This window comes from Balaenoptera borealis (genome assembly GCF_965194805.1).
Source record: "Balaenoptera borealis genome assembly, chromosome: 15".
Classification (NCBI taxonomy): Eukaryota; Metazoa; Chordata; class Mammalia; order Artiodactyla; family Balaenopteridae; genus Balaenoptera; species Balaenoptera borealis.
Window position 1 is genome coordinate 1,325,166 of NC_138871.1, and position 25,847 is coordinate 1,351,012.

The 25,847-nt window shown below is 43.7% G+C and overlaps 1 long non-coding RNA gene across 3 annotated transcripts in view; it reads left to right on the top strand.

Annotated features, from left to right (window-relative positions):
- LOC309612077 overlaps positions 1-25,847 on the top strand; it is a 164,177-nt gene that overhangs the window by 107,360 nt on the left and 30,970 nt on the right. For 2 of the 3 annotated variants that reach the window (XR_014234927.1, XR_014234929.1), the window contains one exon: positions 6,308-15,671. The exons of the other annotated variant lie outside the window; for it this stretch is intronic. This is a non-coding gene — a long non-coding RNA (uncharacterized lncRNA). Of the gene's footprint in view, positions 1-6,307; positions 15,672-25,847 lie in introns of those variants that run through there. 3 annotated transcript variants of the gene reach the window in all.

Genomic DNA, 25,847 nt, shown 5'->3' on the forward strand with positions numbered 1-25,847 from the left:
GGTGAGTTATCACAGCTCTATCTATTCCATGTAGATCCAAGTATCTATTCCAAATGGCACCTTTAGATAAGTGATAGAAATGGTTTAGAACAAGTTCTTAGCTCTCTCTGTCTCTCTTTCTCTTTCCATTTCTAATCCATTTAATATTAACTCTTAAATGTCAGCCCTGGGTCTGCTTTTGTGTCTGCTATAGTAGCATTTAGCAGACTAAACCTCCCAATGAAAACAATTAGAAAGCGCATAAAATCTCACCTAATCTCTGTCTATAATATTTTGTATAAATGTATAAATATAGTATAATGTATTATATGTACTACTATATAATATACAATACTGTTTACAATATTGTATATTATTACATAAATAATACAATATATCATATATTATGTATTATTATATATTATATAATATTATTAGCTATGTATCTCCAGACTAGATGGACAAAGATTGCTAAGAGATGAGCTCACATTTCATAGTTAATTTTCTGTGGGGGCCTTTCCTGATTGTGAGGTTGGATCAAGCTTTGCCCAGGTAAAGGGTCACTACTTGGTAGTGGAAAAGATAGGTAAACAGGCAGAGTTTGGGCAGTCATGAAACTGAAAAGGAATAAAAAATGGAGAATTGTCTGGCTAAGATCCTGTTGACCAGAGAAGGGTGGAGAGCTAATCTTGACACAAGACAAAAACAATTTTTCTATATAATATCAGCAGCCAATTGGAAATGCCAATTTTTAAAATGCCATTTTTAATAGTGTAAAAATCATAAAATACTTAGGAACACATTTTGCAAAAGAGATATAAGAACTCTACACAAAAAAATTAAAAAGAAACATTGGTGAAAGAAATTAAAGAAGATCCAAATAAATGAGGAGCTATATACTATCTGACTTCAAGACAATATAAAGCTATAGTAATCAAGACAATGTGATTTTTCAAGCATGAAGAAGAACAAATAAATTAATAGAACAGTATAAACAGGACATAAAGCCCAGAAATAGAAACAAACTTAGTCATTTGATTTTCAACCAAGGTGCCAGAGCAATCCAAAGGAAATTGAAAGTCCGTTTAAAGATGGTGATGGTAAATCTGCACACCCGTAGGAAAAAAAAAAAAACAACAAACTTTGATCCATGCTCCACCATGTACACAAAATTATTTTGAGCTTGATTACACAACCTAAATATAAAAGCTGAAGTTATGAAGACTTTAGAGGAAAACACAGGAGAACTTCTTCATGACATGGAGGAGGAACAGTCTCTTGGCCAGGATACAGAAAGCAATAAACATTACAGGAAAACAGTGACAAATTATACTTCATCAAAAGTAAAAGCACCAGCATATCAAAATACATCCTTAAAAATACATGGCATGCCATAGAATGAGAAAATATTTTCAAAAAACATGTCTGACAAAGGATTGGTATTTAGAAAATATAAAAGTTTCTTATAATGCAACAAACAAGCAATTATAAAATCTTAACAAAAGATTTGGACAGACACTTCATACGGAAAGAAATACAAATATCCAATGAGCATATGAAACATCAGAGAACATTAAGTAAAGGGGAATGAAAATTAAAACCATAGCAAGACTGTTGGCAGGAATGTAAATTGATACAGCCACTATGGAGAACAGTATGGAGGTTCCTTAAAAAACTAAAAATAGAGCTACCATATGACCCAGCAATCCTACTACTGGGAATATACCCTGAGAAAACCGTAATTCAAAAAGAGACATGCACCACAATGTTCACTGCAGCTCTATTTACAATAGCCAGGACATGGAACCAACCTAAATGTCCATTGACAGATGAATGGATAAAGAAGATGTGGCCCATATATACAGTGGAATATTACTCAGCCATAAAAAGAAACGAAACTGAGTTATTTGTAGTGAGGTGGATGGACCTAGGGTCTGTCATACAGAGTGAAGTAAGTCAGAAAGAGAAAAACAAATACCGTATGCTAACACATATATATGGAATCTAAAAAAAAAAAAAAAAAATGATACTGATGTACCTAGTTGCAGGGCAGGAATAAAGAGGTAGACATAGAGAATGGACTTGAGGACACAGGGTGGGAGGGGGAAGCTGGGGCGAAGTGAGAGTAGCGTGGACATATATACACTACCGAATGTAAAATAGTTGGCTGGTGGGAAGCAGCCACATAGCACAGGGAGATCAGCTCAGTGCTTTGTGACCACCTAGAGGGGTGGGATGGGGAGGGTAGGGAGGCTCAAGAGGGAGGGGATATGGGGACACGCGTGTGCATATGGCTGATTCATTTTGTTACACAACAGAAACTAACACTGTATCGTGAAGCGATTATACTCCAATAAAGATCTATTTAAAAAATAAATAAATAAGTAAAATGGATAACCAACAAGGACCTACTGTATAGCACAAGGAACTGTGCTCAATATTATGTAACAACCTAAACGGGAAAAGAATTTGAAAAAGAACAGGTACATTTATATGTATAACTGAGTCACTTTGCTGTATACCTGAAACTATCACAACATTGTTAATCAATATTTGCAGGGCAGGAATAGAGAAACAGACGTAGAGAATGGACATGTGGACACAGTGGGGGGAAGGAGAGGGTGGGACGAATTGGGAAATTAGGATTGACATACATACACTACCATGTGTAAAACAGAGAGCTAGTGGGAACCTGCTGTACAGTACAGGCAGCTCAGCTCGGTGCTCTGCGGTGACCTAGAGGGGTGGGATGGCGGAGTGGGGGGAGTGGGAGGGAGGTCCAAGAGGGAGGGAATATAGGTATACATATAGCTGATTCACTTCGTTGTACAGCAGAAACTAACACAACATGGTAAAGCAACTATACTCCAATTAAAAAAAAAAACTATACCCCAATATAAAAGTTAAAAAAAATAGCTCATGGTATGTGCTGATCTTGTCTATTACATAACCTCTCTTGACTTTGTTTTCCCCATGGTGTCTATTTCATAGGGTTGTGGAGAAAATTAGATAAGGTGCCTCATCCAATCTTAGGACAGGTGAACATGCACACGTGCTAAGATCACTGGGCATTAATACCATCTCCACGACCTCAGAGAGCTCTTCCATGAAGACCAGCTCAAACTCTGCGAAATTCTTCATAAATATAAAGTGTAGATGTTGTTTATTAATGCTTGTCAAGCCAATGATCTCTTGCCTCAATGGCAATCCAAACCGAGGCTTGTCAAGCACGGGGACTGAACGTGGAAAAGAGAAGAAAAAGCAGATCAGATGTAGAGTTTAGGCATCGCCTGGGTTTCAGAAAGTAAGAGCTCTCTCCGGGAGCCGCCCAGGGAATGAGGTGACCCTCTATTATTCTACATTGTATTTCATGGCGTCATTCCTGAGACTAAAGTCTCTAGTGACATTTCATTTAGAAAGCAAGTCGCCTGAGCTGAACCTCGTCCATATGCACGCATCTGGCTTCAAAGAACACGGCCCCTTATTTACACTTTCCAAGTGACTGACCAGGTGGCTTTAGCACAGGCCACAGAACTCCTGGAAGTTACAAAAGCTGCCTGTGCTTCAGACAAAGGCAGCTGCCGAAAGTTCTCGGGTTTACGCGAACTCTCTGCCACTGTCGGGCCTCCTCAAACAGACAATATTTAGTATGCAAAAGGTTGCCTCAAAATAAGCACTGCTTTTACCCCCAGCAGTGAAGGACAGGACCCCCACGGGAGGCCAGCGGCCACAACGATCTTCCGTCTGAGCCCAGATCACTCTGTAGAAGGCTGCAGTCAAGACTGGTCTGGGCTGACATTTCAACACAAGGGACCTGAGACACAGCTACCTTTCTTCCTTTACAGAGTGTAACCAAAGTATACTCGCTCAAGACACTGCTCTGAAGACACCCAGCAGACATTTTCCCGTTCCTTTGGCGGCGGGACACTATGATAAAGCGCCCCCCGCCCCGGTTCTGTCTGTGATCAGGGGTCAGCAGCCGGGGTTTAGCCCTGTGCTGTAAGGATGCCCAGCTCCAGGCCCGTGTTCCGGCTGGGGGGAGGGGGAGGCCTTGCTGTTAAATCACCCATCCCCCCACGCAGGCCTCTCCCTGCGCTGGGTGCTTGTAAGACACCAGCCTCGGGGGGTATTAGGGTGCTGCACCTGGGGCTGCACGTGCAGGATGGGACACTTCTGTCAGCAGACTTTAAAATAAAGACGAAGACACAGCAGGCCTGTCTGTCCACCGTTTCAGGAGAGGAGATAAAGCTGTCCTGTTCGTGGTTTAGTGGAAAATGTGTGACATTAACCGTTGGGGGTGTGATGAGTGCAGGCTCCAGAATGTTCTGTGCAAACCCCTCGGCCTTAGTACACACTTTCCCTCAGAGTCAGCGGTCCCAGGGGAGATTGCTAACGAGACATGAAGACAGGTCTTACGCTGTCATCTATGGCTGGCAGACTCTGAGGTTACCTGGGTTATTTTCTGCAGGAGTTCTCAAAGCCTTGAAAATGCTACGTACAGGGTGCGGCCGAAAGGCGGTTGTAGAACATGCAGCGCCACTGATGACACACGGTCCTCCCCACAAAGCATCCCGTGTGGTCCTCAAACAACGCTGTGGACACACAGACTCAGGGGGACCCTGAGAAAACACATGTGGGGTAGCTGATAGAGTCCCAGTAACAGAAACAGGCTCCAGTCAGCTGGGACAATTGAGAGCACAGGCTTCAGGCTTAGTCCCCAGATCCCAGGTGGGAGCTGTCTCATAATCACGGGGGATGGGAAAAGCCAGTGTCCAGATGACTGTCCTTGGGTGGGAGTGAGGTCACGTCTCCCTGGATGTCCAGGGAGTTAAGCCTGCGGTTGCACTAAGCACACGGGTAAAGAGGAAAAGGAACTGGGTTCTGACCCAGTCCCTGAGCCTGCCCTGCCTTGCAGCTGCCCACAGGGCCCCAGGCCCATGGGTCCATTGTCTGTCCTGGTGGGAGGGATACTTCTGACTCCCTGGATAAAACGAAGTGCAGAGAAACGTTCAAAGGAGCCAGAGAAAATTAAATTCTCTCCTTGGACTTCTGTCTATGTGATTGGAAGGACTCTGGGCTTGGTCTTAGGAGACCTACATGGTCATTTCCTGATCTTTATGATGAGAAGATCACTTAAGAGAATCTCCAGGGTACCTCGAAGGTGAAAAATCTAAAGCTCTGTGTCGGTATCAGACCACGTGTGCTTACCTTGCCTACTCAACCTCGTTGCTGTTTGTTGAGTGATAGTTACCCTGTGGTCCATTAGGAAAGGAGAAAAGGAAATAGAAAGCATGAGTTTTACAAGGAATTTCCAAGCTTCTCTGTGCAGTGCACTGTTCAGAGAAAGCTATAGCGATGCTGGCGTATTCCCCGATGGCGTGCCATGGGGTTAGCACAGTGGCACTCACACCATCACCAACTCTTGTCTACAGCCATCGCCCTTTGGGGTGCTTAGGGAACAAGTAGGAATTCCCCCCTTCCTTCCCTTCCTCCTTTCCTCCCTTCCTCCCTTCCTCCCTTCCTCCCTTCCTTCCTTCCTTCCTCCCTTCCTCCCTTCCTCCCTTCCTTCCTTCCTTCCTCCCTCCCTCCCTGCCTTCATTCTTCCCTGCCTTCCTTCCTCCCTCCCTGAAATAAAATGAATTAAATGAATTAATAAGATAAACCTATAGGAAGTAATCAGTTTCTTTCAGTGCATGATTATGAAATTTTGTATGCTCTTGATTAAGGCTTGTGTCAGATTTCAATGCGAGTTGAAGCTTTGCACTCATATACTGTAGAGAAATAGGAATTATTACCCTCCTGATATAACCAAAAGTACTGGACTGAGTATTCTAGGATTAGATTTAAGTGTGGCAACGGCACGCGGCCTTACAGCTTCTTGGTAACCGCCACGTCCACGGAAACACACGAGGAAATTTACCCAAACACTGCTCTGTGCTGCTGATAACAAAAGTTGGTGTTTCAGAATCACCTTTCATCTTGAGACTCAACTTCCTGTGAAATCTAAATAGCCCCTACACTCCCAAATGGCATTAGTGCAGCAGGATTAATACATCACATGCTATTCTTTGCACTGTGTTGGCAACAATGTCCTCAGGCAGTTGAATTGTTCATTTTGCTAGTTAATACAATTGTGATAACCTTCACAAATAGTGCATCTTACAGGATGCTCCCACCACTTTACATATTCAATCTTAATGGGTCTGACATTCTATTTTGTAAAGGGTTATTTCCAGTTATTAGCAAAAAGAATTCTATTTAAGCACTTGATATCATTGCTGAGATGTGCTTACGAGGTGATAAAATGGGCATTCTATTTCCCCAACAGTCTCTCTGAAGATGCTCTGTAATAAGACAGCCATTTCTGAACGGGTGTGCTCTCTGACTGGCTCCGTACACCCGACCCACTTCAGAAAAGCAAACTGAATGTGGTTCACTCATCAGGGAACAATATTCTACAACCTGTCAGAGAATAAAGCGCTGGAGTCATTGCATTCTGCTGCCAGAATCCAAATATCAGGACTTAGCTGGTGGAGAGAGCAGGTGTCACTTCTACGCGGGGACTTGAGGAAATACCAGATGCCCCTGATGCCTCTAAAATAGCCAGGAAATAATAAAAACTCTCAAATGACCTTCACCGTTTGCTACGGGATATGAGTTCACATTAGAGGTTCATTCTGTGGGATGAAGGTCTCACGCCTTTGGAAGGGCTCTACTTACATCAGATCAGCCTTGGGTACCTGACACTGAATGAGGTCAACTCTCCTGAGAAGAGCTTTTCCTGGAGGAAGTTCAGGAGAAGCATGGGGCTACTGGTGGGTATCTAAGGACCCAGAGCTCTCAGACCCAAAGGGAAAGGCCACTCACACCTTCTGACAGGATCCCACTCTCATCCAGGGCAGCCTTACCAGGGGCTTTCCGCGACTCGCTGCTTTAATCTGAGGGCTTAACAGCCCCATGGCAGGAGTGCCTTTTAATGCGAGCCACTCCAAAAGCACTTTAAAGACCTCTTTAGAATAAATACTATAGAGCTGAAGTGGCACTCAGTCCATCCCACACAGCTGCGTGTACACACACACACACACACACACGCACACACGGTTATTCACCATTGTCCCTATAATCAACCTCAGTAGTTGGCAAACTGCTCTAATAAATGCTGATATTTGTCTACGCCCACGCTGCTTGGCTCATGGCACACGGTTCTGACTCACCACTGCGCCCCTGAGCCCAAAGCACCCACGTTTGCTGTGCAACCTAGAGGTTAGGGTCTGGGGCAGGTGGGCAGCATCTTGGGATACAGGAGCACATTGTGATGTGAGGGTGGGGGAGGGGAGGTGTAAGAAGAGCAAATAACTGGCCAGAAGACCTCCTTCTTGATTTTTGTTTGTTTGTTGGAAAGGAACCATTAGGAAACATTTTAGAGGGCTGACTTCAAAGATAGATTTGGGAAGCCAAAGGCCACTCAACAAAAATGTAGAGTTCTAGACTGAGCTAGAGAGCACAGCTGCGCCTCCTCCCCGGTCTCCTCACTGATCCTTCCTCCCTGGTCCCCATAACACTCCTGGCTCTGCTCCAGGGCCCTGTGTCTGCTCCAGGTTACACCAGGAACGGCCAGCGGTGTTTCATGCCGGGGCCCTGGCTCTGCAGCCTTTGGCGAGCTGAGGGTATCGGAGCGCGTGACATCTGTGCTGCATAAACAGCACTGCTTCTCATCTCACGTCCTTCTCTCAGCCCTGACCTCTTGAGCCAGTGGTCTCTTAACCACGAGGAGCCCACCTGTCAAGTCAGAGCATCACCCAGGTGCCTGGCCTGGTTCTCAGAGCCGGGAGCTCAGGACAAGGAGGCCTGACCTTACTGCAGGTGACAGCCCACGCGCTGTCCACCGAGAAGGCCAGCACGCCCATCGCAAGCCCACCCTCAGCTCTGAACTTCCGGGGAGCACGAGGGATCCCCAACAGCCTCTAACTTGGAGTCCAGGTGCTGAAAAGAAAAGATGGGCAGTGAAGCGTAAACACATTGCTGTTACTACAAATGCAACCCAAAGTCTATCTCCTGTGGATGGCGTGTCCCACTGAGGGATGATCTTGGCTGTGGTTGAAAGTAATGTGCACTTCCTAACTCATTCCAGGAGGCGAACATCATGCTGATACCAAAACCAAAGCCATTCCAAGAAAGGGAAACTGCAGGCTAATATCTTTCATGAGCATGGATACAAACATCCTGGACAAAATTCTAGGAAAAGAAATCTAACAATGATTAGAAAGAATTACACAGCACAACCAAGTTGGATTTACCCCAGATGTACAAGGCTGGCTCAGCATCCTGAAATCAACTCTTGTAATCCGTCACATCAACAGACTGAGGAAGAAAAGGCACGACTATCAATAGATGCAAGACATTAATAATAGGGAAAATGCAATGGAGTACGGGGAAACGTTTGAAAATATAGGTTTTATTGTAATTTAGATAAAGCAAGGCCAACAGACCAGGAGACGATTGCCACTGAACCATAGTCTGTTACATTTCCCAAGAGCAGAGGGTGCTTCTCCTCCCTGAACCATGGGAAGCACTGGGGTCTGTGAAGACGCCGGAGCTGCCAGCAAGGGGCTTATTACAATTTCCATACGAAGGAACAACAAGGCAGGGTAGGCAGGCTTAGAATCAGCTGGTCTCAGTGGTTCCGGTAGGCTCTGGGTCGTGGGACTGTCCCTAGCTGTGCAGGACCTGCCATGGTGTGATGAACTGTCCAGAGCGGGGAGCTCGGCAGAGGAGAAGGTGGGTCGGGGTGTGGACCCTGGACCGGGGGTTTGCATCTGGAAGGAGTCGTTTATTCTCCAGAACTGACCAACGCTGGTGGAGGGGGGGGGCGGTCTCTCCAGGGTCAGCCAGGCCCCTGATGCCAGAGCATCAGATACAGGAAACAAGAGACGCAATCGTTAGAGGAACTCTCTGTACTTTCCACTTATTTTTCTGTAAACCTTAAATTGTTTTGAAAACAAAAGTCTATTTAAAAAAAAAAAGTAATGTACAATGAAAGACACATTTTAACAAATTAGTCTGGAATTTCCTATGTGTTTCAGAGCTACAAGAGGCACGTCATGCCTGGGCCTTTGGGTTTAATCCCCTCTCCCACATCTCTTTAAAGGGTGGTTGCTAGACCACGTGCCAAAGCAAGAATCCACCCTACCCTCCCTCCAAACTATGTAGGAAGGACTGAAGGGGCCTTTGATCCTTTGAAAGATATAAGCAAATAAAAGTGTGGACCGAACCGGTTCATCTGTACCATTTTTCTGGATTCCACATATATGCATTAATATAGGATATTTGTTTTTCTCTTTCTGACTTACTTCACTCTGTATGACAGCCTCTAGGTCCATCCATGTCTCTACAAAAGACCAAGAAATAGAGACACAGATGTAGAGAACAAACGTATGGACACCAAGGGGGGAAAGTGGTGGTGGTGGGATAAACTGGGAGATTGGGATTGACATATATACACTAATATGTATAAAATAGATAATAAGAACCTGCTGTATAGCACAGGGAACTCCACTTCGCTGTACACTAGAAACTAACACAACGTTGTAAAACAACTATATACTCCAATAAAGAAAAAAGGAAAAAAAAAAGTGTGGACCGAGCGTGTGGTGTGGTGATACGGCAGCACTCGGGCTGCGTCTGTAAGGGGTCTTCGCTGGGATCCGCGATCAGAGAACCTCAGTGCAGCTCTTACAGGAAGGAGCAGGGGTGGGACACGGAGAGGGTGCACCCCCTGCTGTCCCGGGTCTCCTAGACAAATGAGCTTCGCTCTTCCTTCTCGAAGTCTTGCTAGTTAATGCTTCCGCTAAAATATTCAGGCTCCTACACACTTCGCAGCTTTAAGTACGTAGTCTTTCCCCTCTTCCCCTCCCCTGCAGAGAGAGACGGAGACAGAGAGACAGAGGATGGTATTTCTTTCCTGTGATTCTCGGCTCTGGTTTCCCAGAGTTCTTAAAATCTCCTAATCTCTTGACATTAACTTGGAAACACTTTGGCTGGCAGAAATCCCTTTTCCGATGCCTTTCACATAGCTCTGCTCGCCAGGCAGGAAGAGGGGTTAAGATGCTGGCTGACAGGCAGGTTCTGTTCTGCTGGGGTGGAATTTTTTTCCATTAGCTTGTTTTTGTTTTTAGAGAACATCATTGGAACCCGTGAGTAAGACAGCTGTAATTCCTTCTTGGAAAACTACATCTTGCCGAAGGAAAATGACGGAATCTGTACAAGCCTCGCTCCTTTCTGCTCAGAGAAGCCCTTGTCCCCGAGGGAGGAAGATGTGGGTGTCTCTGAAGGGAAAGAAGGAGAAACCCTTAGCTACACTGCACCTTAAGGCAGGCTGTCTTCCTCCCAGTGGCTATAGGGTCCTGAAAGCCTTTGTGTGTAAAAGTCCCTGAAAACACTGACAGTCTCCAGTTCTGGAGGGATGATTAAGAGGAAAATTGAAATAGATTTGGAAGGACAGGTGGGGAAAGTACAGGTCTCTTGTTAAAAACATCTTTTTAAAAGATCAAGAAAAGAAGGGGTTCCAGGAATCAGGGCCCCCAGGAGGTGGGCTCTGGTGTCTTGCTGGGGCAGGAGAAGGTGCGGGGAGAGGCCCTGGTATTGTGCAGGTACACGGGGGCTGCTCCCTCCTCTGGCCTCCCCTCCACTCCCGTTCATTGCACAGCAGGTGGAGGCACGCCCCGGTGGTGGAGATGTGTCTCTGAGGACGCCCCAAGCTGCTAGGACGCGGGCTCCCTTTTCCCCGCAACGCATTCTCAGTAAAGGGCGCCTCCTGTAATCAGGAGCATGGGCTGGGCTCAGAATCCTATCAGATGGCAGCAGGCTCTTAATCCGTGTCTGGGGCTGAAGATGAATAACATTACAGATGCCTGTGTTACGGCCCCCCATTCGCTTTCCCTGCGTTTGCTTGTCACGTGAAGACCTTATGAGGAGCTTTCCTTCTCCAGGAAAGCTCAGACCCCAGTGCCGCAGGGCTGGGTGGTTTCTGGGTAGGTGCTGTTGCCCAGAAACAGGTGGTGGCCACTCCTCACGCCTGCAGGGACCTTTCCTTTCCTTCCGTGAAGCTCTTCTATCTCCTGGAGTCGTCTTCATAGGGTTAGATGCATTCTGTGTTCATCATTCATGAAATTCAGAAGGTGGAAGCCATCTTCGTGTCTTGGGCTACCCTGAAAGCAGAGGTGCTGTTGCTGGGCGACCAGGAACCCAATTCTTGGCTCCACTGATGGAAGGAGACACGGATGCCGTCCCGTGTACACGGGATGGAAAACAACCCATGAGAACATTGCAGAAGGGGGCCCGGCCACGCAAGAGCCGGGGAAGCTAGTGAAGGGAACTGGGACCAAGATGTTTGCAGCAGGGCCCTGGGGGCTCTCATCCAGCTCTTATTTTTGTGTTTTGTTTCCTCTTTTGATGGAAGAGAAGGATTTGAGAGAAGGGTAACTCCAGGAAGCTGCTTTTAACAAACTCAAAACTGGAACACTTTCCCAGGGAGTTACAAGATACTTCAGGAGTTCCTGCTTTCGCCTTTATTTTTGCTTTTTTGACATTTAGTCTCATTTCAAAAACGTTCAATTAAAATACTCGGCAAAGACATTCTGTTCATACATCCCATCCCCTGTGATGGCAGGTCCCAGCTTCAGACCTGCAAGCTGAATTTTTCAGCAATCATTTTGCCTCCTAACAGCATTTAGTTGCTTTTATCTCCTTACTTTTGATTTAAAAAAAAGAATGTTTCTCTTCCACGTGAAACTTCATTTCACAAAAAAGACTGACGGCAGATGTTGAATCTGGAAGCTCTTCCACCAAGAACGACAAAAATAAAGAGTGGTGCTGAAAGCTGCGCTGCATGAAATCCTCTCTCTGCCATACTTTCCCCAAAGCCCTAACTGGCTCTAAAAAGATATTCTGAGAACAGAAATTGGGCATCGCACAGACAGGCTTTTATGCAACGATCAAGCGATACCTCACCTCCTGTGTTTTCCAAATAGACAGCAGGGCTGTTTTCTCCAAAGTGAAAGAAAATATTGGCAAAAATCTCACATTATCTGGTCATTTTCAAGGTCACTCACAGCCCTATTATCTACTGCTTCCTAGTAGCCCGAGGCATGGGCTCAGAGGGCAGGAAAATATCCTTTAACCTTGGTCTGTAAAGGCATATTGCCGGACTTGGCCAGGGTAGAGACAGGCAACCACAGACTTCTTTCTTGATGCAAATAAGGGGAGTCAGTCCCTTTGTTACCAGTTGGTAGCTGACATTGGCATGTACAGCAGCAGGTAGGTGCTGGCACAGAGCAAACAAAATGGCCATTTTAAATGTTGTTGTTCCGTTGGGGCGTGTCCACAAATTGGAGTAGCGAAATCAAACCTCATGCATAGTAATGAGCTCGGAGGTTGAGTTTAGAGAGAACACCCTCTTGTGTTAATGCAGACGGGCAGACATGGGAATGACCTTGGATGCAACACAGAGATAGTGAGACAGAGAACAGTGGTGAGTGCAGGGGGCTCCTTCCAAAATGCTCTCACCCACTGTGTGTCGCTATCTGTGATGGAATGAAGGACAAGTCAGAACAACTGCCTGCACTTCTCTTTGCCCTGATTACTTTCACCAAGGATGGAGAAAAATACGCTCATGGGAGACCTTGAGGGGCGGGGAAGACATCTCCTGATCGACACGGATGATGATTTCACAAATGGAGACCCTAAAATGTCCCCTGACAGTTGATAATTCCATGAAAGTCTGTTGTCCAGGAACACTGAGACCGACCTGGACCTGTGGGACCGATCATCTCATGTTCACATCACAGAGTGTGACAGCGGCAAGAACGCATGCGTAATAACCTGGTTTCCATAGTAATCGAGGATTGGCTCTCAGATCCTTAATTTAAAATAATAATGGCCAACAGTTATTGAGCCCTCACTGAGTGCCAGCTACTATAACAGGTACCTTATGTATATCTAATATCACAACATGACCATGAAGAGTAACTATTTTTATCTTCATTTTAGGGAATAGGAAGCTGAGACCTGGGAGGGTAAATAAACCACACAGCTAGAAAGTGATGGAGAAGAATTACAAACCTAAGCAATTTCACTTTAAAACTCATGCTGTTAATCACTACGTTAAATTTGCTGTCATCACAACTTTACAAACGTCCACAAATATATCTAAAATTACAAAAATTTGAAATGCTTTGACTTTGATTTTCCAGTGTTACATTCTGATTTGATAAGTCTCCAGATTATCTTCATTACTTAATTTGACTACGTTGTGTTAGACGTTCATGAAAATTGAAGAACGCTAGAACCTTGCGTTTCTTAAAAGAAACAAGTCAATACCCTCATTGACATCATCCTAATCCTTCCTGAGTATTGACTGAGCTGAAAATATCTGAGTGCTGGTCATGAAGACCTCACAGACCCCTTGCTGATGGAGTTTATCCACTTCTGATGCCACTTCAGGTGTGAAAATGTGAAAAGTGTGAATCACACAAATGGAAGTAAGTTGCTAGAGACCAGGCTTATTTCACCAGCCGTACTTATGCACATGGCCCGAGCCTTTTAAAGATGGTACGAGCTATTTCCCTTAGCATTTCCCAGCCCTAATACCTGAAATGTGCTTTCCACAGAACTGCACGCTTAATTGACTACGAGCTACATGGAATATTTGTCCTTCCTTGATAGAGGGAGTCCGGTTACTCCACCATGTGCTTGGGGATGGCTTCATTCATCCTGACCTTGTACACTATCAATGAGACAGGGGTGCAGAGCTGGGTGATCCTCTGCATAACTAAGGACAAATAGAGCATTTAGGGTAGGGGTGGCTGCTGTCACCAAGGTGTGAAATGACTGAAGCTTTGGTGTGATTTGCGTAGCTGGAAAGAAGCAAAATGGAGACCGGAGCAGTAGCCGTGAATCGTAGTTGATCTTTTTACTGATGTTGGTGGCAGATTTGCAATTCTATTTTCCATTCCATATAAACTAAAATAAAGGGTTTTGCTATCAGGCGTCAGGCAGAGGTGCTCATAGACAAACTGAGCTTGTCTTAGTGATTTTGTCTTTTTCTTGCTATTTGTGGACCAAAAAAGCAATATTTAAAAGAATATCCATAATATCTACTTACCCGGGAATTTCTGTACCAATGTATGCTAGGTACCAGCCACTAAAAAGGGGGAAGAGGGGGAGGTTATTAGGTCATGCAAATCACTTATTAAATCAGCTTATTTCATCCTCTTGACAACCCTAAGAGTATGTAGTCCCACTGCCACCAAGTACAGGCAAGGAAACTGACCCGCCCGAGTCAGTGACCTGTCCGAGTCCCATAAATAAAAAAATAGCATAGCGGACCTTAACACCTGTTTTACTGGCCTCAGGGCCCACTCATGGTCCTGAGCACTATTGCCCTGGTTCCATAAAACGAGGAATTGACCCTGCAGTGGATGACAATATGAACTGAAGGATTTTTCAAGGCTAAGGATATGTTTACTTATTAATTAAAAAAAAAAATCTATCTAGATGCTATCACATGCAGGCCATGTGCTGCAAGCTGAAGATATACAATCACAGCATCAAAAGTAGTTCATAGTCATTGAGAACTGACTACGGGCCAGACACTTTAATTCTCTATCTCATTTAAATCTTATAACAATACTGTGTGGTAGTTACTGTTATCTCCCAAACTATTTTGTCTTTTTCAGGTAAAGTCTTTATAATTAAGTTTAAGAGAGAGAGTAATAAAACATAATTTAACTAGACACAGAGACCTGATGATGGGATGTCCACAAGTATAATAATTAATTTTATTAATAATTATAATAATATATATTATTTATATTTATTATCTATAAATTATAATAATTAATAATATTAATAATTAATAATTAATTTTCCATTGACTTGATTCCTTTAATTAATAATTTAGTCATTACAATTATAATATTTATTCTGACTTAATAGGATTAATTTGTAAGATTCTGACATTCTTTGGCCGCTCAGTCTGAGGATCACATCAGTTGTTTTTATGGTTCTGATTACTCACATGCTTGTTTTCACAAATTTTAAGATTCCCTGAACTAAATACATTCTTAGTGTTGTGGACATGATATTTGAATAGAAGGCACACATGTTTTCTCTCCACCTGTAGATATATTAGACGTCATCACTGTACTGAGAGAACATCGCTCCTGACCCAGGGAGGTAGTGACGAAAAATAGCAATACAGGACTCTTTCAAGGCCTCAAACAATTTTGTTTACATATAGACAATGGAATATTACTCAGCCATGAAAAAGAACGGAATAATGCCATTTGCGGCAACATGAATGGACCTAGAGATTGTCATACTGAGTGAAGTAAGCCACACAGAGAAAGACAAATATCATATGATATTGCTTATATGTGGACTCTAAAAGAAGTGTACAAATGAACTTATCTACAAAATGGAAATAGAGACACAGATGTAGAAAACAAATTTATGGTTACCCAGAGGGGAAAGGGGAGGGTTAAACTGGGAGATTGGGATTAACATATACACACTACTACATATAAAATATTCAATAGATAACTAATAAGGACCTACTGTAGAGCACGGGGAACTCTACTCAATACTCTGTAATGGCCTATATGGGAATAGAATCTAAAAAAGAGTGGATCTATGTATATGTATATATAACTGATTCACTTTGCTGTACACAGGAAACTAACATAACATTGTAAATCAACTATATTCCAATAAAAATTACAAAAAAATTTTTGAAGATAAGATAGTTTGGTCACTTGCTCAAGGCCAATGAAGTTGCAAGTGGCAAAGTCAAATCTCTGCGAGGCCGGAATCCAAGGTCTTCAATTTCAAATTAACAAAATGAAAACTCAGGAAGTGGCATGAAACTGGATGGGCATATCGAGAATGACTAGTGTCAGTGTTGAGACCTGAGTCTGATTCAAAGAGAGTTTATGCTGTGATACGGAACCATCAAAGGATCTGCGTGCAGTGTAGATACATTGATAAGGTCTATGTTTTACTTTTTTATGCTATAGGCTTATGGTCAATACAGCCTAAATTTCAAGTTCTCTGTTCAATGGTGGTAATAGATTTTTATAACTCTCCACTCCTCAACCAGTGATCCATTTGTACCTGATTCTTCTAGCTGTTTGTAATATGAATCCCCTCAAACCCACTTAAACTGAGAAGAAAAATAGACAAGCTCTAGATCCCACATCACTGTCTCTAGATGCTCAAAAGATGCCCTGAAAATATTTCTCTCATGCACTCCATCTCTTGTCTCTACTTTGCTCTTCAGGTGACGGCAAAGGCTTACCTGGTCCTTGGTGTTCATGACCAGAATGAGATTCGCTTCCTCTTCCTGGGCTCGTATGTCTACCCGGTGAAGTGGTCTGCTTGGGTCACATGCCCACCCCTGTTCCAGTTCCCCGGGCAAGGAGGATTCTGATTGGCCAGGAGAGGAGGACCACTTGGTGGTCCTGCCACATCAGGGAGGGGTAGTTCCCAAAAGGAAAAATGAGTATTCTCTTCCTTCACCATGGAAACAGGTGCTGGGTGGGCAAAAAGTAACAGACGTCCTCTATCAGGGCAGATGCCTCTATGACCAAATGGGAACGGCAAGGAAGAAACCCCATTGCTCACCCCTGATTCCCCACACGACCTTCCTTGGGCACAGGAATCCCACGGTTAATGACTCCTTTGGGATAGGACATTGAGGGTTCTTTTTAAAACGACAAATACGTTATATGGGAAGGCAGACACAGTAAGGCATTATCACCCACTACCAGTTTATTAGGAAAGAGCTTTTCAGATTGTCCACTGGACCTCCTCGTTTTGCCCAGGGCAGGCTCTCACGTTCCTGAAATGGTGGGGACAGTTACTAGTCGAAGAAAGAAACAAAATAAATTGACCTTTGAGGAGCTTCATTGTGCGCCACGGACTCACTAGCAGATGGCAGTGAACTGAGAAATCTTGGCAGCATTTTACCCCTAAGTTGTAGGATGGCCTCAGGAAAGGAGTGTCTGGACATGGGAGGTACCGATGCTGGCAGCTTCATATTTAATACCATGTACCCAGCACGATGTTGGGCATGCTGCCTAAATTATCTAACCTGACGTGCTCAAGAAAACTGTAATGCACACACTTCCATTATCCCCATCTCATGATGGAGGAAATTAACTAACTCAGGCAACGTCATGCATCTATTAAGTTGTGCAGCAGGACGGGCCCCCAGGACTCCATGACTTCAAAGCCACGTTAATGCCATCAGGCTGCACCAGTGCAGATGCTATGAGAGAGATGCGTCCATCCAGGGAGAGTCCCCATAGACAGAATCTGGGTGTCCTTCCAGCCCGGAGGCCCGTGAGTCTGTGGGGTCTTCAGAGATTTTTGTGGGAGAAAGTCATTATTTGCATGGTATGTGGCTCTCTCCACTCTCCTTTATCCTCATCACTGGAGATTACATGTGTTAGCAAGTTCCCTACGGGAATATTGTGTGGGCGTGAGAACAGCATAGAGGAAAATCACCAGAAATTCATCACCAAGGCCAGCTGAGGGCTGGAGCCTCATCCCCTGGCTGTATTGTCTTTGCGGAGCACTCACTGTGGTCATGATGCTACAGGCCAAGCCCCTGCATGAGGGCTACGACCAGGTAGGTCACTGTGTCTCCAAGTGGAAGAATAGCTCTAGCTGCTGGACCCGCCCTCCCATCCGTGGGAAAGCTCTACTGAGATTGCACCCTGTATCCTACCCTACCTGTACTGCTAGTCTTAAGGTTAGGGAGGACTTTTTGTAAAAAAAATACGATGATAGATGTAGGTGTATTGACCTTGGGAATCTGGCTGAAAACCTATACACCTGCATCATCTGAAAAGCCTACACCCTGTATTTGCAAGTTAATACTTTTTATATTTTCTTAATGTCTACCTACACCTGCCCAAATTCCCATTTTTCACCTAGATCTGGAATCCTGGACAATTTTCCTATAAACTAGTAGGTGATGTTTAGCAGCTGAGTAAGTTTTATGTCATAATTAACCTGGGGTTCACAAACCACATGCTTTTCAAGCAGGTGCAAGCACCCAAATGCACATATATATGGAGATGGATAAAAAGTTTGCACAAAATCATCTGTAGGAAATATACATTTAAGACACGCAGGGTAACTAGATCCCTACCTCACTCCTTAACACACACAGAATAATTCTAAACAGATTTGAGATTTTAACATTTTTGTTAAATTCAACAAGTTTTGAATGGGAGTCCTTTCTGTGGGTGACAGAAACTCAAGGACCCACAAAATAAATGATTGATAAATTGATATGATAAAGAAAATTCTAAATGGAAAAAAAACACTAATAAAGCAAGACAAAGCCAACAACAGAAAGAAAGAAAGACAACACCTTTTTAAAATAGGCAAAAGTATTTACAGGCAATTAACAAAAAAATAAACATCACTGATTACTAATATTAAAAATAATTCAACGGAGGGACTTCCCTGGTGGCACAGTGGTTAAACTCCGGGCTCCCGATGCAGGGGGCTGGGGTTCAATCCCTGGTCCGGGAACTAGATCCCACATGCATGCCACAAGTAAGAGTTCACATGCCACAACTAAGGAGCCCGTGAGCCGCAACTAAGGAGCCCACCTGCTGTGACAAAGCCCCAAAGCAACCAAATAAATAAATATTTTTTTTAAATTTTTTTTAAAAAATAATTCAGCGGAATACTACTTGGCAATAGGAAGGGGCAAATAGGTTGATGCATGTATTAGGCACCACTGTATGACACAACATAAGGGCATTCATTATGCTGAGTGAAAAGCTGATGTCTAAAGGTTACATGTTGAATGATACCGTTGTTATAACATCCTTGGAATGGCAGAACTGGAGGTGGAGAGTGGCTCAGTGCTGCTGGGAGGGCAGGGATGGGGTGGGGTGGAGGATGTGATCAAGGGGATAGGGTGACAAGGTTCTCTGTGCTTCTCTGCCTTGGCTGTAAGGATGGATGCACAGATCTGCACACGAGATCCAAGCACATGCTGGAAGAGAACAGTTACCCATACCTACCACACACACAAGGTACGTGTGAAAACTGACGAGAACAGTGTAGGATCTGTAGTCTCGTCCACAGCATCATACCAGCGTCCGTTTCCTGGGTTTAATATTATACTGCAGTTCTAGAAGACGTCACTTTTGGAGGAAGCTAGGTGAAGGATTTACAGGACTCCACGCACTATTTTTGCAACCTCCTTGTGCATCTGTATTCATTTCAAAATAAAAAGTTTACAAAATTAAATAAAATACTCAAATCCAACTTGAAATGGAAATTAAAATCGTGAGATGCGGATTTTTACTCACCATGTTGGGAAAGTTTCATAATAGTCCCCGTTGGGGGCTGCTGTGGCTGTATTGAGACCCCACCACACGGTGAAGCCCTAAACCCCCAGGACCTGCCAACGTGACCTTATTTGGAAACAGGCCCCTGCAGACGATCAAGGTAAGATGAGGCCCCTAGGGTGGACCCTAGTCCAATGGGACTGGCATTCTTATAAAAAGGGGAAATGTGGGCAAAAAGACATGTAAGGGGAAAAACACAGGGAGAAGACAGCCGTCTATAAGCCAAGGCATGTCCCAGGTTACTGGAGCTGGGAGTGGAGTCTGGAACAGACTGTCCGTCATAGCCATCAGACAGAACCAGCCCTGCCAACGCTGATCTCATACTTCTACCCTCTGGGGCTGTGAGGCAAGGCATTTATACCGCATAAGCCACCCAAGTTGTGGTACTTTGTTACAACAGCCCAGATATCTAATACAGGAGGAGTACAAGGAAACAGACCTTTCATATACTGCTAGTGAGAATATTACATTGGTGCAACTTCCTTGGAAGGGAATTTGGTGATATTTGCCAAAATGTAAAATCACATGTCAATTGACTTCATCTTCAATATCAATTCTACTTCTGGAACTTCATCCTAAGGGTATATCCTCGTATTTCTCCAAAGATGCATTTTTTAAAATGTTCATTTCAGTCCCGTATTTAATAATAAAATCCCTAAAATAACCTGAGTTCCATCCATAGGAAAATGGATAATAAATCTAGTGACTCCAAGCAGTGTGATACCCATCTATATCAGCAATTCAAAAATCCAAACATTCTGGACACTGAAGTTTTAAAAAGAGGTTGCAGTGTACACATTTGTTGGTGAATCTGTTCTGTGTTGTTGATAGCTTTTATTCATTCCAGTCAGTGTAAATTTGTTACACTGAAGAAATATCAGTATGGTTGAAAAAGAAGTGCCTCCCCAGACCTTTCTGGGAATTTATTATAAGGAGTATTATCTTTCCAAACTTTGAAAAATTGTGACTACTGAAATACGTCTGACCCTAAGGATGCGGAATAGGGGACTGTGGGCTTGTATTCACAGCAGTTGAAATTTATGAAATAAATATATGTGGTGTTGATGGGATATTATTACCTGATAAAAAGCAAAGATATAAAATAGTGTGTATAAAAGTTCTTTGGGTAAATGCTTCTATGTGCATAAACATAACTGGAAAAATATATAAAAACCTAATTCTGGTGTTTTACTCTGGGAATTGGGATGGATTCCGCCCTAATTCTCTGCCAAAACTGCCCTCGTTAACTACGCACTGAAGTAAAGCAGGTACGTAGCTCCTTGGGTTCTGGCTTCGGCACGAGGCTTTTAGTGGTTGAGAAACTTGCTCCCTCTGCTTGACCCTGGCAAAACTTAACCCAATTTATCTGACAATACATACTTTCTAAAATAATGCCTCCTGGATATTAATAAGTTGCCTTCTTTGGGGATTAATATACATTAAATAAGCATCTCTAAAGAAGTTGATAAATAGTATTAACATGTAAAGGAAAACATATTAGCTTATTAAGCTCAATATCACCAAAAAAATAGAATACTTAACAAATACTACTAAAAGAGGAACGTTGACAATAGCAAATACACACACACACACACACACACACACACACACAGCCCAGGAGGTTGTAAGAGCCCATTAGTAACAATGGAATATCATTTCTTACTATTTTGCCTTCACATGTAGTAGCTTGACAAGGACTCACTTTAATTGAATTGAGCCACTGAGCCCTTAGAGACGGTCCATTAAGAATGCACACGATGGGTTATTAAACAGGTGTAATGAGGGAATTCCCTGGCGGTCCAGTGGTTAAGACTCTGCACTCTTGCTGCTGAGGGCCCAGGTTCGATCCCTGGTCAGGGAACTAAGATTCCACAAGCTGCTAGGTATGGCCAAAACTAAAAAAAATAAAAAATAAAACAAACAGGTGTAATGATGCAAATTCACTCTTGGAGGTTTAGATCTTAGAGATAACAGAGGTCAACCCTCTCAGCTTCAGGATAGGGATTGTGTTTGTTTGTTCATTTTAACTTCCAACTTCATTCCGGGATCTGGGACATTGCAGAGAATGAGATTATAATCTTACATGGAATAATAATATTATCTGGCTGATATAGAAGAAGAAGCCTTTACCTTATTCTGACTTTTTCTGGACATAAACTAGCTATTGGCTCAAAGCCATCTTTCACACTTCCTACTGGTGGTCCTCTTCTTTATCCAGGAAGCTAATTATATTCATATACTTGCTCATGGTTTGGCTTTAAAAATCTCCATTTCTATGCTATGTCATTAAGATACTCTATGAATCCTTAATCCTTTCCTCACTGACTTTGATATGATGTCGTGTTACATCCAGTTACGTGTTTCTTTTTTCTTGCTTTATTCTTTATTCTGGTCTTATGCACTCCCAGACCCATCTCCTGCCCCATGTGGTCAGTGCCTTCCCTCCCCCTTCCCTCCCATTTCTCTCCCTCCCTATCCACATCCTGCCCCGGCCACACCTGTGCCCCCAGGGCCCACCATGCCCTTGGCCCTGACCTTCCCTCTAGGAATTTATAAGGGAGACATTGACAGACCACAGCCTGTCCTGGCTCTGCTCCTTCTTCTGTTTCCCTATTTAGTTATTTTACAAGCAGACTTCATAAAATCAGCTAAAAATTCGCCTTTATTCTTTCATAGATCACACAAAATTCCTAAGTCTCTTTGTTTGTATCATCCGAATGTTTAGATTTTCCTACAGTGTCACGTGATACTTTTCTGAAAGAACCAAACTGGCCTGTAAACTTTTTTTAGGAACATTGCCGCTGAAAGCATCATTGTGACCACGGGGATCGCCTGAGCTGCCTGCCTCCAGCTAATTCCCTCCGGACATGCCAGCATTTCCCAAATTTTGTGAAAGTTGTATTTGAGAACCTGAACACTACACAGCATTACAGACACATCAGACGCTGTACATGCTTTGGGACTATTCCTCCCTTTTCTCACAGCTGTGTGATCCGGAGTAGCTAAGGGGCACTGCTGCAACCGCAGGATCCTGTCAGAAACACCGTGGTCTGAAGACAGCATTTCTCATCCTTGGTTCTTCTTTTTCTCTGCCAGCTAGGGTCCTGCGGTCCCTGACTGTAGCACAGCCCATGGGGCATCTGATCAGCTCTCTGCCCAAGCTCTTTCTAAGAGGGTCAGGCTATGTGGACTTGAAAGTCAAAACACTAGACTTTATACCCAGCCTGTCATTGTTTCCTTCTGGGCTGCCAGACTCTGCCGATGTCTGAGTTCCTGTGATTAGGCTTTTCTGCGGTAAAGCCCACAGAGTCCCTAAATGAAAGGGCTGTCTTAGCTGTTGTAAATGAGAACCCCCAAGTTAAAACGCCTAAGTCTTTTCCCCTGTTGCCTCTTCACCTATTTTCCCATCTCTTTGAAGAGCATCAGTGTCTAGGCATTGAAGAGAAACCTGGAGAGAATGCAGACAAATATGGTGAGTTTGTGCGATTTGGGAAACAGGCCAAATACAAAAGGAACTCAGGTAGATTAGCAATACCTGTACGAATGAATACGTGTAATCATTTCATCTTAAAAGTAAATAAAGCTTATTCGTGTGATTGTAGGTTAAACATCATTATAAAGGTATTTTGATGAAGTTGGTAATGTCTAATGTTGATGAACTTGAAAGGAAGCCTCGGATGTTCTTATACAGAGATTTTGGGGGATTTATCAACTCCAGGGGATCTTGATAAAGTCCGCTGGTCTTCAGCCCTTTTTGTCAAGGAGCGAACAGGCCATCCACAAGACATTGGGAAGTGTGTTCAATGTGGCACTTGGCCTGCCATTCGTCTGATTAGCTCTTCTGGAGAATGGTCGTATACTTCATTTCTTAATGTAAAATTGTAAGGTGGTATACAACATTAATTCATTTTGCAAACGTAGAGATCTCCAGTGCAATGCGAGCCCTCACTGTACTGGAACCTCAGGGACATTTCTGCAGAGCCATTCTGGACTGACCATAATGCCCAGTACAGCCCCTTCTGCCCCTGGACGGGTCCTCACACATCCTGGGACGCAGCCAGAGCAACTGTGACTGTGGACATGTCTGTCTCCTACTTGGACTGTTACTGGGGGGCTCTGCTTTATTCCCAGCGTCTAATGCAGTGCCTGCCACGCTCGTGTAATTCCTTAAAATGAAGTATTTACTGAATAAATGAAGAAACGCTTATTCCAGGCAAGTGCCTCTTAGCAGGTCAATACCACGGCTCAGCTCTTTAGGAATTGTGGGCACACAAATGAGGTACGTTCCTGGCTCAGCAGCTGTTACATCCCTGGGTGCTTTGACAGAGATACCATTTCTCTGGTCCAGGCAACAGGATATGAGGTCTGGGGGCAAGTCAGTGCCACAGAAGCCACACGCAGTCAGTGAAAGGCTGTGAAGATAAAACTGCAACCAGACTGGGCTTCTGGGGGGCTTGTGGGGAGTCTGCTGGGAGGTCGTTGCCTCTTTTCTCAGTAATGGTTTATTACATAGAAAACATGCAGGAAGGAGCCCAGTTTTCAATCTCAGTGTAACCACTTCGTGGATCTATCACCTCATAAGTCACTTAACCGCTCTGAGTCCCCAAATCCTTATATGTTTTTTGTTTTTATAAATTTATTTATTTATTTGTATTTTTAATTTATGGCTGCGTTGTGTCTTTGTGGCTGCGCACAGGCTTTCTCTAGTTGCGGCGAGCGGGGGCTCTTCTTCGCTGCGGTGTGCGGGCTTCTCATTGCAGTGGCTTCTCTTGTTGCGGAGCACAGGCTCTAGGTGCGCGGGCTTCAGTAGTTGTGGCACGTGGGCTCAGTAGCTGTGGCACGTGGGCTCAGTAGCTGTGGCTCGCGGGCTCTAGAGTGCAGGCTTAGTAGTTGTGGCGCACGGGCTTAGTTGCTCCGCCGCATGTGGGATCTTCCCAGACCAGGGCTCGAACCCGCGTCCCCTGCATTGGCAGGTGAACTCTTAACCACTGCGCCACCAGGGAAGTCCTCCTTATTTGTTTAAAAAAAAAAAAAAAGTAGTAACTGCTTTATTTATTTATTTATTTTTAAAATTTATTTATTTGTTTATTTCTTTTTGGCTGTGTTGGGTCTTCGTTTCTGTGCGAGGGCTTTCTCTAGTTGCGGCGAGCGGGGGCCACTCTTCATCGCGGTGCGCGGGCCTCTCACTATCGCAGCCTCTCTTGTTGCGGAGCACAGGCTCCAGACGCGCAGGCTCAGTAGTTGTGGCTCACGGGTCCAGTTGCTCCACGGCATGTGGGATCTTCCCAGACCAGGGCTCGAACCCGTGTCCCCTGCATTAGCAGGCAGATTCTCAACCACTGCGCCACCAGGGAAGCCCCCATAACTGCTTTATTTTTGTCATTAAAAAAATAAATTTCATAACTGATTGTTGTAAGGATTAAACTTCATGAAGTATGTGAACATTCTTAAAATAATCGCCAGACATTTTTTCATTGCTCAGCCAATAAACATAAATAGAATCTGAATCTGAATGTTGCGTCTGGGGAATTTATAGTTTCTTTATAGGAATATAACGGCCTCAGGAAGGTCCGTAAGAAAAATATGATTTGTTTTGAGGAAATATGCGTTATAAACAATTTAGTGGAATGCACCTTTTCTATAAAAAGCATCATTTAGTGATTGTCCGCTACGCAAAAGAGGCAACTGTTTCTAAAACCACCTGTGCTTAGGAAAAGGAAGTAAGCTTTGCAAGATCACGTCAACTGGTGACCAAATCAGGAAAGTAATTTGAGAGCCTGGATTCATGGACATGTGTTCAGCTGTTTGATTTATCCTGGAGGTGAAGCTGGAGCCAGTGGGGATAAGATGGTTGCTTCTATTTTTCTCAGCCCTGGAAGTGGATGCCGGAGCTATGAAACACACCGGTGCTTGTCCTCTTTATTCATTGCCTTTTCCTTGTTTTGCTCCCTTTGAAACATTAAATCTGTAATTTTTTAAAGTTGTTATTATAATATGAATGAAAGGCATTCTCTCTTCTCCATCTTCTGATTGCTTGAAACCACATAAAAGCAAGTGAATATGATGGGAATTAAGTCTTGGCAGTGGGTATTAGGTTGATGTATTGATTTCAAGTTGCTATTAAGGAAATAATTAAACCATGATTTTGTTGGTGATTTTATTTGTCTGCTGTGTGTGAAGGACATTTATTCACATTAGTAGAACATTAATTAATAAATTTCTATGCTGTTATATAAACTGGGGTCCATCTAAGCAAAAAAGGATAGATTTGCTTATCTAACTAGATACTATTAATTTAAGGGGAAAAAAACAACAACAGCAAAATTCCTAATCAGCAAATAATTCATTTCAAGCCAATGAGTTCTAAAAGGCCAAATGGTTGCTGTGTTTTCTTTCTTTCTTTCTTTTTTAAATAATTTCAGCATTTAAATGTTT